The sequence below is a fragment of the Hyla sarda genome, unplaced genomic scaffold, assembly GCF_029499605.1.
Source record: "Hyla sarda isolate aHylSar1 unplaced genomic scaffold, aHylSar1.hap1 scaffold_238, whole genome shotgun sequence".
Classification (NCBI taxonomy): domain Eukaryota; kingdom Metazoa; phylum Chordata; class Amphibia; order Anura; family Hylidae; genus Hyla; species Hyla sarda.
The window spans coordinates 1-15,966 of record NW_026609065.1 but is presented as its reverse complement, the minus strand read 5'-3'; the positions used below and the strand labels follow the sequence as shown (position 1 = coordinate 15,966).

The window sequence follows — 15,966 nt, the reverse complement described above, 5'->3', positions numbered from 1 at the left end:
CGCCTCTTTTCTGGGCGTATTATTCTTCTTTTTCTTCTTTTTTTTCGTCTAATGCATACCCCATCAGTGCAGCAATGCTTATTCAATACCGCCAGCAGATGGAGACACTGGGGGATAATTTTCTAAGGATTTATACTGATTTTTCCTGTCTGAATTTGTCGCACAGAAAGTTGCAGGCCAAATATGTGTGACATTTCTGCGACTTTAGCTTCTAGAGCATTTTTACAACATTATACATAGGTGCTGAATACATAAAAAGCGACTGTTCAGCGACAGACAAGTCGCATCGGCTGAAAGTAGGCCAGAATGTCAGTCCATGTTGGAGCAGGTTTAGATACAGTCTAAAGCATAGATCTCAAAGTCTGTGCACAGAATTTAGCAAGGGCCTCGCACCTTCTGATGCATCAGGTAGGTGCACTATAGCATAGCCTAACCCTCTGTACTTTGGTCTATATTGATGCGGGACATAGACAGCCAGCTGATGACCAATCCATTAGTGCAATGGATGGCTGGAAGCATTTGTCTTTGCCTTTGCAATACCACAGAAGCAATGCATGGTCAATGTACAGCAATGACACACCTGTGTGAACAGCCAGGAGACCCCCCCATGTTATGTTACATAGTTACATAGTTAGTACGGTCGAAAAAAGACATATGTCCATCAAGTTCAACCAGGGAATTAAGGGGTAGGGGTGTGGCGCGATATTGGGGAAGGGATGAGATTTTATATTTCTTCATAAGCATTAATCTTATTTTGTCAATTAGGAACATTCAGCACCCACCCGCTATCAAGGCAGCTGCCTATCATGTCATGCCCTACCTGCACAGGTGTGCTGGCTACTCAAATGATCCAATTAAGGAGGCCATTTAGTCAGCAGCAGCAGAAGTCCTGTGCCTGGACGCTCCAACAGCGGCCAGACACAAGCAGAAGCAGCAGCAGCAGCACCACCTTTTGTTTTTTGGCTGCAGCAGCAGCAGCAGCAAGGCCCACAGGGCTGGCTAGCTGGCTAGCCAGCAAGCAGGTAGCAATGAAAGTAGGAATCTTTCTTTTTAACCCTGTAAGGGGGTGGTGCACTGTACCCGAAGATACTGCCATATCGGGTCAATGCATAGGGCGACGGAAGCAAGCTTCGAAATCGGCCCCCGTTCTCAAAAATCCATTTAATATATGGTCCCCAGATAGGGGACGTATCAGATATTAAACTGATAAGAACAGATACTACACTTGATCTTAGCCAAAAGGCCGAGAAGCGATAACCGTGAAAGGGGCGGGCCCAACAAGGTCCCCTTCATGGGCACTATCACTGCTTGCTGTCAGGGAGGCTGCCAGACAATTTTCCATGCACACTCTGGGCTGGGGGGCAGTCAACCACCAGTACACACAGCAGAACCTAAACCCATACCATTATTGCTAAGCAGCAAGACAGGGGCCCATTGCACTCCCACGGGGCCTTTTTAAATGCAATCCATAACCCGGATTTGCCAGGAACCCTTCTTACTCCTCCTACTTGCATGTGACACTGGGCTTAGGATCTGCATAGGAAACACACACACAAGCACACACCTACCTTTGTTGCCTGCAGATGCCTCCTTGGCTGTCCCCAAACGGTATCAAACCAACACCCACGGGAAGCTGTAAGCATAGAGGACATGCCTGCACCCCATTGGACTTACCTGTGTGGGTTAAATCCGGGTTATTTGACAACCTATGGCGGTGATGGTTCTGCTCAGGCAGAGCAGTGCTGATGCTCCTCATAAAGCTGTCGCTGCTGTGAAGGTTCTAGGTGACATCACAATCCCTATGGTTACATACACAACAAAGCTGGGTTGTTGTTGTTTACACTCTGCAAGGCCTGTGGAAGTGAGTGACATCATAGCACTGTAGTTCTGAGGGTTCTAGATGGATGCAACAATCTCCTGTTGCTTCTATGAAGGCCATAATAGACGACATCACCAAACAGCTCCATAGTCACATACACAGCAAAGGAGAGATGTTGTTTACACCTAGTGATGTCAGTGGTATTGAGTGACATCACAGCACAGTGCTAAGGCTCCTGGGCCTGGACACAGCAGCGGCTGCAATATCTCAACGGAGAATACGTTTATATATATGTGTGTGTGTGCGCGTATATATATATATATATATATATATATATATATATATATATATATATCTCCGCCGAAATCACTTTTAAACCCATTTCCACCTTTTTTTCCCTTCTCTTCCTCTTACTTTTTTTTCACGTTTTTTTACGTTTTTCTCCTTTTCGCCTCTTTTCTGGGCGTATTATTCTTCTTTTTCTTCTTTTTTTTCGTCTAATGCATACCCCATCAGTGCAGCAATGCTTATTCAATACCGCCAGCAGATGGAGACACTGGGGGATAATTTTCTAAGGATTTATACTGATTTTTCCTGTCTGAATTTGTCGCACAGAAAGTTGCAGGCCAAATATGTGTGACATTTCTGCGACTTTAGCTTCTAGAGCATTTTTACAACATTATACATAGGTGCTGAATACATAAAAAGCGACTGTTCAGCGACAGACAAGTCGCATCGGCTGAAAGTAGGCCAGAATGTCAGTCCATGTTGGAGCAGGTTTAGATACAGTCTAAAGCATAGATCTCAAAGTCTGTGCACAGAATTTAGCAAGGGCCTCGCACCTTCTGATGCATCAGGTAGGTGCACTATAGCATAGCCTAACCCTCTGTACTTTGGTCTATATTGATGCGGGACATAGACAGCCAGCTGATGACCAATCCATTAGTGCAATGGATGGCTGGAAGCATTTGTCTTTGCCTTTGCAATACCACAGAAGCAATGCATGGTCAATGTACAGCAATGACACACCTGTGTGAACAGCCAGGAGACCCCCCCATGTTATGTTACATAGTTACATAGTTAGTACGGTCGAAAAAAGACATATGTCCATCAAGTTCAACCAGGGAATTAAGGGGTAGGGGTGTGGCGCGATATTGGGGAAGGGATGAGATTTTATATTTCTTCATAAGCATTAATCTTATTTTGTCAATTAGGAACATTCAGCACCCACCCGCTATCAAGGCAGCTGCCTATCATGTCATGCCCTACCTGCACAGGTGTGCTGGCTACTCAAATGATCCAATTAAGGAGGCCATTTAGTCAGCAGCAGCAGAAGTCCTGTGCCTGGACGCTCCAACAGCGGCCAGACACAAGCAGAAGCAGCAGAAGCAGCAGCAGCACCACCTTTTGTTTTTTGGCTGCAGCAGCAGCAGCAGCAGCAGCAGCAAGGCCCACAGGGCTGGCTAGCTGGCTAGCCAGCAAGCAGGTAGCAATGAAAGTAGGAATCTTTCTTTTTAACCCTGTAAGGGGGTGGTGCACTGTACCCGAAGATACTGCCATATCGGGTCAATGCATAGGGCGACGGAAGCAAGCTTCGAAATCGGCCCCCGTTCTCAAAAATCCATTTAATATATGGTCCCCAGATAGGGGACGTATCAGATATTAAACTGATAAGAACAGATACTACACTTGATCTTAGCCAAAAGGCCGAGAAGCGATAACCGTGAAAGGGGCGGGCCCAACAAGGTCCCCTTCATGGGCACTATCACTGCTTGCTGTCAGGGAGGCTGCCAGACAATTTTCCATGCACACTCTGGGCTGGGGGGCAGTCAACCACCAGTACACACAGCAGAACCTAAACCCATACCATTATTGCTAAGCAGCAAGACAGGGGCCCATTGCACTCCCACGGGGCCTTTTTAAATGCAATCCATAACCCGGATTTGCCAGGAACCCTTCTTACTCCTCCTACTTGCATGTGACACTGGGCTTAGGATCTGCATAGGAAACACACACACAAGCACACACCTACCTTTGTTGCCTGCAGATGCCTCCTTGGCTGTCCCCAAACGGTATCAAACCAACACCCACGGGAAGCTGTAAGCATAGAGGACATGCCTGCACCCCATTGGACTTACCTGTGTGGGTTAAATCCGGGTTATTTGACAACCTATGGCGGTGATGGTTCTGCTCAGGCAGAGCAGTGCTGATGCTCCTCATAAAGCTGTCGCTGCTGTGAAGGTTCTAGGTGACATCACAATCCCTATGGTTACATACACAACAAAGCTGGGTTGTTGTTGTTTACACTCTGCAAGGCCTGTGGAAGTGAGTGACATCATAGCACTGTAGTTCTGAGGGTTCTAGATGGATGCAACAATCTCCTGTTGCTTCTATGAAGGCCATAATAGACGACATCACCAAACAGCTCCATAGTCACATACACAGCAAAGGAGAGATGTTGTTTACACCTAGTGATGTCAGTGGTATTGAGTGACATCACAGCACAGTGCTAAGGCTCCTGGGCCTGGACACAGCAGCGGCTGCAATATCTCAACGGAGAATACGTTTATATATATGTGTGTGTGTGCGCGTATATATATATATATATATATATATATATATATATATATATATATATTTCTCCGCCGAAATCACTTTTAAACCCATTTCCACCTTTTTTTCCCTTCTCTTCCTCTTACTTTTTTTTCACGTTTTTTTACGTTTTTCTCCTTTTCGCCTCTTTTCTGGGCGTATTATTCTTCTTTTTCTTCTTTTTTTTCGTCTAATGCATACCCCATCAGTGCAGCAATGCTTATTCAATACCGCCAGCAGATGGAGACACTGGGGGATAATTTTCTAAGGATTTATACTGATTTTTCCTGTCTGAATTTGTCGCACAGAAAGTTGCAGGCCAAATATGTGTGACATTTCTGCGACTTTAGCTTCTAGAGCATTTTTACAACATTATACATAGGTGCTGAATACATAAAAAGCGACTGTTCAGCGACAGACAAGTCGCATCGGCTGAAAGTAGGCCAGAATGTCAGTCCATGTTGGAGCAGGTTTAGATACAGTCTAAAGCATAGATCTCAAAGTCTGTGCACAGAATTTAGCAAGGGCCTCGCACCTTCTGATGCATCAGGTAGGTGCACTATAGCATAGCCTAACCCTCTGTACTTTGGTCTATATTGATGCGGGACATAGACAGCCAGCTGATGACCAATCCATTAGTGCAATGGATGGCTGGAAGCATTTGTCTTTGCCTTTGCAATACCACAGAAGCAATGCATGGTCAATGTACAGCAATGACACACCTGTGTGAACAGCCAGGAGACCCCCCCATGTTATGTTACATAGTTACATAGTTAGTACGGTCGAAAAAAGACATATGTCCATCAAGTTCAACCAGGGAATTAAGGGGTAGGGGTGTGGCGCGATATTGGGGAAGGGATGAGATTTTATATTTCTTCATAAGCATTAATCTTATTTTGTCAATTAGGAACATTCAGCACCCACCCGCTATCAAGGCAGCTGCCTATCATGTCATGCCCTACCTGCACAGGTGTGCTGGCTACTCAAATGATCCAATTAAGGAGGCCATTTAGTCAGCAGCAGCAGAAGTCCTGTGCCTGGACGCTCCAACAGCGGCCAGACACAAGCAGAAGCAGCAGAAGCAGCAGCAGCACCACCTTTTGTTTTTTGGCTGCAGCAGCAGCAGCAGCAGCAGCAGCAAGGCCCACAGGGCTGGCTAGCTGGCTAGCCAGCAAGCAGGTAGCAATGAAAGTAGGAATCTTTCTTTTTAACCCTGTAAGGGGGTGGTGCACTGTACCCGAAGATACTGCCATATCGGGTCAATGCATAGGGCGACGGAAGCAAGCTTCGAAATCGGCCCCCGTTCTCAAAAATCCATTTAATATATGGTCCCCAGATAGGGGACGTATCAGATATTAAACTGATAAGAACAGATACTACACTTGATCTTAGCCAAAAGGCCGAGAAGCGATAACCGTGAAAGGGGCGGGCCCAACAAGGTCCCCTTCATGGGCACTATCACTGCTTGCTGTCAGGGAGGCTGCCAGACAATTTTCCATGCACACTCTGGGCTGGGGGGCAGTCAACCACCAGTACACACAGCAGAACCTAAACCCATACCATTATTGCTAAGCAGCAAGACAGGGGCCCATTGCACTCCCACGGGGCCTTTTTAAATGCAATCCATAACCCGGATTTGCCAGGAACCCTTCTTACTCCTCCTACTTGCATGTGACACTGGGCTTAGGATCTGCATAGGAAACACACACACAAGCACACACCTACCTTTGTTGCCTGCAGATGCCTCCTTGGCTGTCCCCAAACGGTATCAAACCAACACCCACGGGAAGCTGTAAGCATAGAGGACATGCCTGCACCCCATTGGACTTACCTGTGTGGGTTAAATCCGGGTTATTTGACAACCTATGGCGGTGATGGTTCTGCTCAGGCAGAGCAGTGCTGATGCTCCTCATAAAGCTGTCGCTGCTGTGAAGGTTCTAGGTGACATCACAATCCCTATGGTTACATACACAACAAAGCTGGGTTGTTGTTGTTTACACTCTGCAAGGCCTGTGGAAGTGAGTGACATCATAGCACTGTAGTTCTGAGGGTTCTAGATGGATGCAACAATCTCCTGTTGCTTCTATGAAGGCCATAATAGACGACATCACCAAACAGCTCCATAGTCACATACACAGCAAAGGAGAGATGTTGTTTACACCTAGTGATGTCAGTGGTATTGAGTGACATCACAGCACAGTGCTAAGGCTCCTGGGCCTGGACACAGCAGCGGCTGCAATATCTCAACGGAGAATACGTTTATATATATGTGTGTGTGTGCGCGTATATATATATATATATATATATATATATATATATATATATATATATATATTTCTCCGCCGAAATCACTTTTAAACCCATTTCCACCTTTTTTTCCCTTCTCTTCCTCTTACTTTTTTTTCACGTTTTTTTACGTTTTTCTCCTTTTCGCCTCTTTTCTGGGCGTATTATTCTTCTTTTTCTTCTTTTTTTTCGTCTAATGCATACCCCATCAGTGCAGCAATGCTTATTCAATACCGCCAGCAGATGGAGACACTGGGGGATAATTTTCTAAGGATTTATACTGATTTTTCCTGTCTGAATTTGTCGCACAGAAAGTTGCAGGCCAAATATGTGTGACATTTCTGCGACTTTAGCTTCTAGAGCATTTTTACAACATTATACATAGGTGCTGAATACATAAAAAGCGACTGTTCAGCGACAGACAAGTCGCATCGGCTGAAAGTAGGCCAGAATGTCAGTCCATGTTGGAGCAGGTTTAGATACAGTCTAAAGCATAGATCTCAAAGTCTGTGCACAGAATTTAGCAAGGGCCTCGCACCTTCTGATGCATCAGGTAGGTGCACTATAGCATAGCCTAACCCTCTGTACTTTGGTCTATATTGATGCGGGACATAGACAGCCAGCTGATGACCAATCCATTAGTGCAATGGATGGCTGGAAGCATTTGTCTTTGCCTTTGCAATACCACAGAAGCAATGCATGGTCAATGTACAGCAATGACACACCTGTGTGAACAGCCAGGAGACCCCCCCATGTTATGTTACATAGTTACATAGTTAGTACGGTCGAAAAAAGACATATGTCCATCAAGTTCAACCAGGGAATTAAGGGGTAGGGGTGTGGCGCGATATTGGGGAAGGGATGAGATTTTATATTTCTTCATAAGCATTAATCTTATTTTGTCAATTAGGAACATTCAGCACCCACCCGCTATCAAGGCAGCTGCCTATCATGTCATGCCCTACCTGCACAGGTGTGCTGGCTACTCAAATGATCCAATTAAGGAGGCCATTTAGTCAGCAGCAGCAGAAGTCCTGTGCCTGGACGCTCCAACAGCGGCCAGACACAAGCAGAAGCAGCAGAAGCAGCAGCAGCACCACCTTTTGTTTTTTGGCTGCAGCAGCAGCAGCAGCAGCAGCAAGGCCCACAGGGCTGGCTAGCTGGCTAGCCAGCAAGCAGGTAGCAATGAAAGTAGGAATCTTTCTTTTTAACCCTGTAAGGGGGTGGTGCACTGTACCCGAAGATACTGCCATATCGGGTCAATGCATAGGGCGACGGAAGCAAGCTTCGAAATCGGCCCCCGTTCTCAAAAATCCATTTAATATATGGTCCCCAGATAGGGGACGTATCAGATATTAAACTGATAAAAACAGATACTACACTTGATCTTAGCCAAAAGGCCGAGAAGCGATAACCGTGAAAGGGGCGGGCCCAACAAGGTCCCCTTCATGGGCACTATCACTGCTTGCTGTCAGGGAGGCTGCCAGACAATTTTCCATGCACACTCTGGGCTGGGGGGCAGTCAACCACCAGTACACACAGCAGAACCTAAACCCATACCATTATTGCTAAGCAGCAAGACAGGGGCCCATTGCACTCCCACGGGGCCTTTTTAAATGCAATCCATAACCCGGATTTGCCAGGAACCCTTCTTACTCCTCCTACTTGCATGTGACACTGGGCTTAGGATCTGCATAGGAAACACACACACAAGCACACACCTACCTTTGTTGCCTGCAGATGCCTCCTTGGCTGTCCCCAAACGGTATCAAACCAACACCCACGGGAAGCTGTAAGCATAGAGGACATGCCTGCACCCCATTGGACTTACCTGTGTGGGTTAAATCCGGGTTATTTGACAACCTATGGCGGTGATGGTTCTGCTCAGGCAGAGCAGTGCTGATGCTCCTCATAAAGCTGTCGCTGCTGTGAAGGTTCTAGGTGACATCACAATCCCTATGGTTACATACACAACAAAGCTGGGTTGTTGTTGTTTACACTCTGCAAGGCCTGTGGAAGTGAGTGACATCATAGCACTGTAGTTCTGAGGGTTCTAGATGGATGCAACAATCTCCTGTTGCTTCTATGAAGGCCATAATAGACGACATCACCAAACAGCTCCATAGTCACATACACAGCAAAGGAGAGATGTTGTTTACACCTAGTGATGTCAGTGGTATTGAGTGACATCACAGCACAGTGCTAAGGCTCCTGGGCCTGGACACAGCAGCGGCTGCAATATCTCAACGGAGAATACGTTTATATATATGTGTGTGTGTGCGCGTATATATATATATATATATATATATATATATATATATATATATTTCTCCGCCGAAATCACTTTTAAACCCATTTCCACCTTTTTTTCCCTTCTCTTCCTCTTACTTTTTTTTCACGTTTTTTTACGTTTTTCTCCTTTTCGCCTCTTTTCTGGGCGTATTATTCTTCTTTTTCTTCTTTTTTTTCGTCTAATGCATACCCCATCAGTGCAGCAATGCTTATTCAATACCGCCAGCAGATGGAGACACTGGGGGATAATTTTCTAAGGATTTATACTGATTTTTCCTGTCTGAATTTGTCGCACAGAAAGTTGCAGGCCAAATATGTGTGACATTTCTGCGACTTTAGCTTCTAGAGCATTTTTACAACATTATACATAGGTGCTGAATACATAAAAAGCGACTGTTCAGCGACAGACAAGTCGCATCGGCTGAAAGTAGGCCAGAATGTCAGTCCATGTTGGAGCAGGTTTAGATACAGTCTAAAGCATAGATCTCAAAGTCTGTGCACAGAATTTAGCAAGGGCCTCGCACCTTCTGATGCATCAGGTAGGTGCACTATAGCATAGCCTAACCCTCTGTACTTTGGTCTATATTGATGCGGGACATAGACAGCCAGCTGATGACCAATCCATTAGTGCAATGGATGGCTGGAAGCATTTGTCTTTGCCTTTGCAATACCACAGAAGCAATGCATGGTCAATGTACAGCAATGACACACCTGTGTGAACAGCCAGGAGACCCCCCCATGTTATGTTACATAGTTACATAGTTAGTACGGTCGAAAAAAGACATATGTCCATCAAGTTCAACCAGGGAATTAAGGGGTAGGGGTGTGGCGCGATATTGGGGAAGGGATGAGATTTTATATTTCTTCATAAGCATTAATCTTATTTTGTCAATTAGGAACATTCAGCACCCACCCGCTATCAAGGCAGCTGCCTATCATGTCATGCCCTACCTGCACAGGTGTGCTGGCTACTCAAATGATCCAATTAAGGAGGCCATTTAGTCAGCAGCAGCAGAAGTCCTGTGCCTGGACGCTCCAACAGCGGCCAGACACAAGCAGAAGCAGCAGAAGCAGCAGCAGCACCACCTTTTGTTTTTTGGCTGCAGCAGCAGCAGCAGCAGCAGCAGCAAGGCCCACAGGGCTGGCTAGCTGGCTAGCCAGCAAGCAGGTAGCAATGAAAGTAGGAATCTTTCTTTTTAACCCTGTAAGGGGGTGGTGCACTGTACCCGAAGATACTGCCATATCGGGTCAATGCATAGGGCGACGGAAGCAAGCTTCGAAATCGGCCCCCGTTCTCAAAAATCCATTTAATATATGGTCCCCAGATAGGGGACGTATCAGATATTAAACTGATAAGAACAGATACTACACTTGATCTTAGCCAAAAGGCCGAGAAGCGATAACCGTGAAAGGGGCGGGCCCAACAAGGTCCCCTTCATGGGCACTATCACTGCTTGCTGTCAGGGAGGCTGCCAGACAATTTTCCATGCACACTCTGGGCTGGGGGGCAGTCAACCACCAGTACACACAGCAGAACCTAAACCCATACCATTATTGCTAAGCAGCAAGACAGGGGCCCATTGCACTCCCACGGGGCCTTTTTAAATGCAATCCATAACCCGGATTTGCCAGGAACCCTTCTTACTCCTCCTACTTGCATGTGACACTGGGCTTAGGATCTGCATAGGAAACACACACACAAGCACACACCTACCTTTGTTGCCTGCAGATGCCTCCTTGGCTGTCCCCAAACGGTATCAAACCAACACCCACGGGAAGCTGTAAGCATAGAGGACATGCCTGCACCCCATTGGACTTACCTGTGTGGGTTAAATCCGGGTTATTTGACAACCTATGGCGGTGATGGTTCTGCTCAGGCAGAGCAGTGCTGATGCTCCTCATAAAGCTGTCGCTGCTGTGAAGGTTCTAGGTGACATCACAATCCCTATGGTTACATACACAACAAAGCTGGGTTGTTGTTGTTTACACTCTGCAAGGCCTGTGGAAGTGAGTGACATCATAGCACTGTAGTTCTGAGGGTTCTAGATGGATGCAACAATCTCCTGTTGCTTCTATGAAGGCCATAATAGACGACATCACCAAACAGCTCCATAGTCACATACACAGCAAAGGAGAGATGTTGTTTACACCTAGTGATGTCAGTGGTATTGAGTGACATCACAGCACAGTGCTAAGGCTCCTGGGCCTGGACACAGCAGCGGCTGCAATATCTCAACGGAGAATACGTTTATATATATGTGTGTGTGTGCGCGTATATATATATATATATATATATATATATATATATATATATATATATATTTCTCCGCCGAAATCACTTTTAAACCCATTTCCACCTTTTTTTCCCTTCTCTTCCTCTTACTTTTTTTTCACGTTTTTTTACGTTTTTCTCCTTTTCGCCTCTTTTCTGGGCGTATTATTCTTCTTTTTCTTCTTTTTTTTCGTCTAATGCATACCCCATCAGTGCAGCAATGCTTATTCAATACCGCCAGCAGATGGAGACACTGGGGGATAATTTTCTAAGGATTTATACTGATTTTTCCTGTCTGAATTTGTCGCACAGAAAGTTGCAGGCCAAATATGTGTGACATTTCTGCGACTTTAGCTTCTAGAGCATTTTTACAACATTATACATAGGTGCTGAATACATAAAAAGCGACTGTTCAGCGACAGACAAGTCGCATCGGCTGAAAGTAGGCCAGAATGTCAGTCCATGTTGGAGCAGGTTTAGATACAGTCTAAAGCATAGATCTCAAAGTCTGTGCACAGAATTTAGCAAGGGCCTCGCACCTTCTGATGCATCAGGTAGGTGCACTATAGCATAGCCTAACCCTCTGTACTTTGGTCTATATTGATGCGGGACATAGACAGCCAGCTGATGACCAATCCATTAGTGCAATGGATGGCTGGAAGCATTTGTCTTTGCCTTTGCAATACCACAGAAGCAATGCATGGTCAATGTACAGCAATGACACACCTGTGTGAACAGCCAGGAGACCCCCCCATGTTATGTTACATAGTTACATAGTTAGTACGGTCGAAAAAAGACATATGTCCATCAAGTTCAACCAGGGAATTAAGGGGTAGGGGTGTGGCGCGATATTGGGGAAGGGATGAGATTTTATATTTCTTCATAAGCATTAATCTTATTTTGTCAATTAGGAACATTCAGCACCCACCCGCTATCAAGGCAGCTGCCTATCATGTCATGCCCTACCTGCACAGGTGTGCTGGCTACTCAAATGATCCAATTAAGGAGGCCATTTAGTCAGCAGCAGCAGAAGTCCTGTGCCTGGACGCTCCAACAGCGGCCAGACACAAGCAGAAGCAGCAGAAGCAGCAGCAGCACCACCTTTTGTTTTTTGGCTGCAGCAGCAGCAGCAGCAGCAGCAAGGCCCACAGGGCTGGCTAGCTGGCTAGCCAGCAAGCAGGTAGCAATGAAAGTAGGAATCTTTCTTTTTAACCCTGTAAGGGGGTGGTGCACTGTACCCGAAGATACTGCCATATCGGGTCAATGCATAGGGCGACGGAAGCAAGCTTCGAAATCGGCCCCCGTTCTCAAAAATCCATTTAATATATGGTCCCCAGATAGGGGACGTATCAGATATTAAACTGATAAGAACAGATACTACACTTGATCTTAGCCAAAAGGCCGAGAAGCGATAACCGTGAAAGGGGCGGGCCCAACAAGGTCCCCTTCATGGGCACTATCACTGCTTGCTGTCAGGGAGGCTGCCAGACAATTTTCCATGCACACTCTGGGCTGGGGGGCAGTCAACCACCAGTACACACAGCAGAACCTAAACCCATACCATTATTGCTAAGCAGCAAGACAGGGGCCCATTGCACTCCCACGGGGCCTTTTTAAATGCAATCCATAACCCGGATTTGCCAGGAACCCTTCTTACTCCTCCTACTTGCATGTGACACTGGGCTTAGGATCTGCATAGGAAACACACACACAAGCACACACCTACCTTTGTTGCCTGCAGATGCCTCCTTGGCTGTCCCCAAACGGTATCAAACCAACACCCACGGGAAGCTGTAAGCATAGAGGACATGCCTGCACCCCATTGGACTTACCTGTGTGGGTTAAATCCGGGTTATTTGACAACCTATGGCGGTGATGGTTCTGCTCAGGCAGAGCAGTGCTGATGCTCCTCATAAAGCTGTCGCTGCTGTGAAGGTTCTAGGTGACATCACAATCCCTATGGTTACATACACAACAAAGCTGGGTTGTTGTTGTTTACACTCTGCAAGGCCTGTGGAAGTGAGTGACATCATAGCACTGTAGTTCTGAGGGTTCTAGATGGATGCAACAATCTCCTGTTGCTTCTATGAAGGCCATAATAGACGACATCACCAAACAGCTCCATAGTCACATACACAGCAAAGGAGAGATGTTGTTTACACCTAGTGATGTCAGTGGTATTGAGTGACATCACAGCACAGTGCTAAGGCTCCTGGGCCTGGACACAGCAGCGGCTGCAATATCTCAACGGAGAATACGTTTATATATATGTGTGTGTGTGCGCGTATATATATATATATATATATATATATATATATATATATATATATTTCTCCGCCGAAATCACTTTTAAACCCATTTCCACCTTTTTTTCCCTTCTCTTCCTCTTACTTTTTTTTCACGTTTTTTTACGTTTTTCTCCTTTTCGCCTCTTTTCTGGGCGTATTATTCTTCTTTTTCTTCTTTTTTTTCGTCTAATGCATACCCCATCAGTGCAGCAATGCTTATTCAATACCGCCAGCAGATGGAGACACTGGGGGATAATTTTCTAAGGATTTATACTGATTTTTCCTGTCTGAATTTGTCGCACAGAAAGTTGCAGGCCAAATATGTGTGACATTTCTGCGACTTTAGCTTCTAGAGCATTTTTACAACATTATACATAGGTGCTGAATACATAAAAAGCGACTGTTCAGCGACAGACAAGTCGCATCGGCTGAAAGTAGGCCAGAATGTCAGTCCATGTTGGAGCAGGTTTAGATACAGTCTAAAGCATAGATCTCAAAGTCTGTGCACAGAATTTAGCAAGGGCCTCGCACCTTCTGATGCATCAGGTAGGTGCACTATAGCATAGCCTAACCCTCTGTACTTTGGTCTATATTGATGCGGGACATAGACAGCCAGCTGATGACCAATCCATTAGTGCAATGGATGGCTGGAAGCATTTGTCTTTGCCTTTGCAATACCACAGAAGCAATGCATGGTCAATGTACAGCAATGACACACCTGTGTGAACAGCCAGGAGACCCCCCCATGTTATGTTACATAGTTACATAGTTAGTACGGTCGAAAAAAGACATATGTCCATCAAGTTCAACCAGGGAATTAAGGGGTAGGGGTGTGGCGCGATATTGGGGAAGGGATGAGATTTTATATTTCTTCATAAGCATTAATCTTATTTTGTCAATTAGGAACATTCAGCACCCACCCGCTATCAAGGCAGCTGCCTATCATGTCATGCCCTACCTGCACAGGTGTGCTGGCTACTCAAATGATCCAATTAAGGAGGCCATTTAGTCAGCAGCAGCAGAAGTCCTGTGCCTGGACGCTCCAACAGCGGCCAGACACAAGCAGAAGCAGCAGAAGCAGCAGCAGCACCACCTTTTGTTTTTTGGCTGCAGCAGCAGCAGCAGCAGCAGCAGGGCCCACAGGGCTGGCTAGCTGGCTAGCCAGCAAGCAGGTAGCAATGAAAGTAGGAATCTTTCTTTTTAACCCTGTAAGGGGGTGGTGCACTGTACCCGAAGATACTGCCATATCGGGTCAATGCATAGGGCGACGGAAGCAAGCTTCGAAATCGGCCCCCGTTCTCAAAAATCCATTTAATATATGGTCCCCAGATAGGGGACGTATCAGATATTAAACTGATAAGAACAGATACTACACTTGATCTTAGCCAAAAGGCCGAGAAGCGATAACCGTGAAAGGGGCGGGCCCAACAAGGTCCCCTTCATGGGCACTATCACTGCTTGCTGTCAGGGAGGCTGCCAGACAATTTTCCATGCACACTCTGGGCTGGGGGGCAGTCAACCACCAGTACACACAGCAGAACCTAAACCCATACCATTATTGCTAAGCAGCAAGACAGGGGCCCATTGCACTCCCACGGGGCCTTTTTAAATGCAATCCATAACCCGGATTTGCCAGGAACCCTTCTTACTCCTCCTACTTGCATGTGACACTGGGCTTAGGATCTGCATAGGAAACACACACACAAGCACACACCTACCTTTGTTGCCTGCAGATGCCTCCTTGGCTGTCCCCAAACGGTATCAAACCAACACCCACGGGAAGCTGTAAGCATAGAGGACATGCCTGCACCCCATTGGACTTACCTGTGTGGGTTAAATCCGGGTTATTTGACAACCTATGGCGGTGATGGTTCTGCTCAGGCAGAGCAGTGCTGATGCTCCTCATAAAGCTGTCGCTGCTGTGAAGGTTCTAGGTGACATCACAATCCCTATGGTTACATACACAACAAAGCTGGGTTGTTGTTGTTTACACTCTGCAAGGCCTGTGGAAGTGAGTGACATCATAGCACTGTAGTTCTGAGGGTTCTAGATGGATGCAACAATCTCCTGTTGCTTCTATGAAGGCCATAATAGACGACATCACCAAACAGCTCCATAGTCACATACACAGCAAAGGAGAGATGTTGTTTACACCTAGTGATGTCAGTGGTATTGAGTGACATCACAGCACAGTGCTAAGGCTCCTGGGCCTGGACACAGCAGCGGCTGCAATATCTCAACGGAGAATACGTTTATATATATGTGTGTGTGTGCGCGTATATATATATATATATATATATATATATATATATATATATATATATATATATTTCTCCGCCGAAATCACTTTTAAACCCATTTCCACCTTTTTTTCCCTTCTCTTCCTCTTACTTTTTTTTCACGTTTTTTTACGTTTT

The 15,966-nt window shown here is 46.0% G+C and overlaps 7 non-coding genes across 7 annotated transcripts; all 7 read right to left on the bottom strand.

Annotated features, from left to right (window-relative positions):
- Positions 1-1,064: 1,064 nt before the first annotated feature.
- On the bottom strand, positions 1,065-1,255 carry LOC130322749 (U2 spliceosomal RNA). The gene has a single exon (XR_008868196.1). It is a non-coding gene; the product is annotated as a U2 spliceosomal RNA (small nuclear RNA).
- Positions 1,256-3,347: 2,092 nt separating this feature from the next.
- Positions 3,348-3,538, bottom strand: LOC130322737 (U2 spliceosomal RNA). The gene has a single exon (XR_008868185.1). It is a non-coding gene; the product is annotated as a U2 spliceosomal RNA (small nuclear RNA).
- A 2,094-nt stretch (positions 3,539-5,632) lies between these two features.
- LOC130322725 (U2 spliceosomal RNA) lies at positions 5,633-5,823 on the bottom strand. Its single transcript, XR_008868174.1, has one exon. It is a non-coding gene; the product is annotated as a U2 spliceosomal RNA (small nuclear RNA).
- Positions 5,824-7,918: 2,095 nt separating this feature from the next.
- On the bottom strand, positions 7,919-8,109 carry LOC130322823 (U2 spliceosomal RNA). Its single transcript, XR_008868263.1, has one exon. It is a non-coding gene; the product is annotated as a U2 spliceosomal RNA (small nuclear RNA).
- A 2,090-nt stretch (positions 8,110-10,199) lies between these two features.
- Positions 10,200-10,390, bottom strand: LOC130322713 (U2 spliceosomal RNA). Its single transcript, XR_008868163.1, has one exon. It is a non-coding gene; the product is annotated as a U2 spliceosomal RNA (small nuclear RNA).
- A 2,093-nt stretch (positions 10,391-12,483) lies between these two features.
- Positions 12,484-12,674, bottom strand: LOC130322886 (U2 spliceosomal RNA). The gene has a single exon (XR_008868308.1). It is a non-coding gene; the product is annotated as a U2 spliceosomal RNA (small nuclear RNA).
- A 2,089-nt stretch (positions 12,675-14,763) lies between these two features.
- Positions 14,764-14,954, bottom strand: LOC130322874 (U2 spliceosomal RNA). The gene has a single exon (XR_008868297.1). It is a non-coding gene; the product is annotated as a U2 spliceosomal RNA (small nuclear RNA).
- Positions 14,955-15,966: the final 1,012 nt, after the last annotated feature.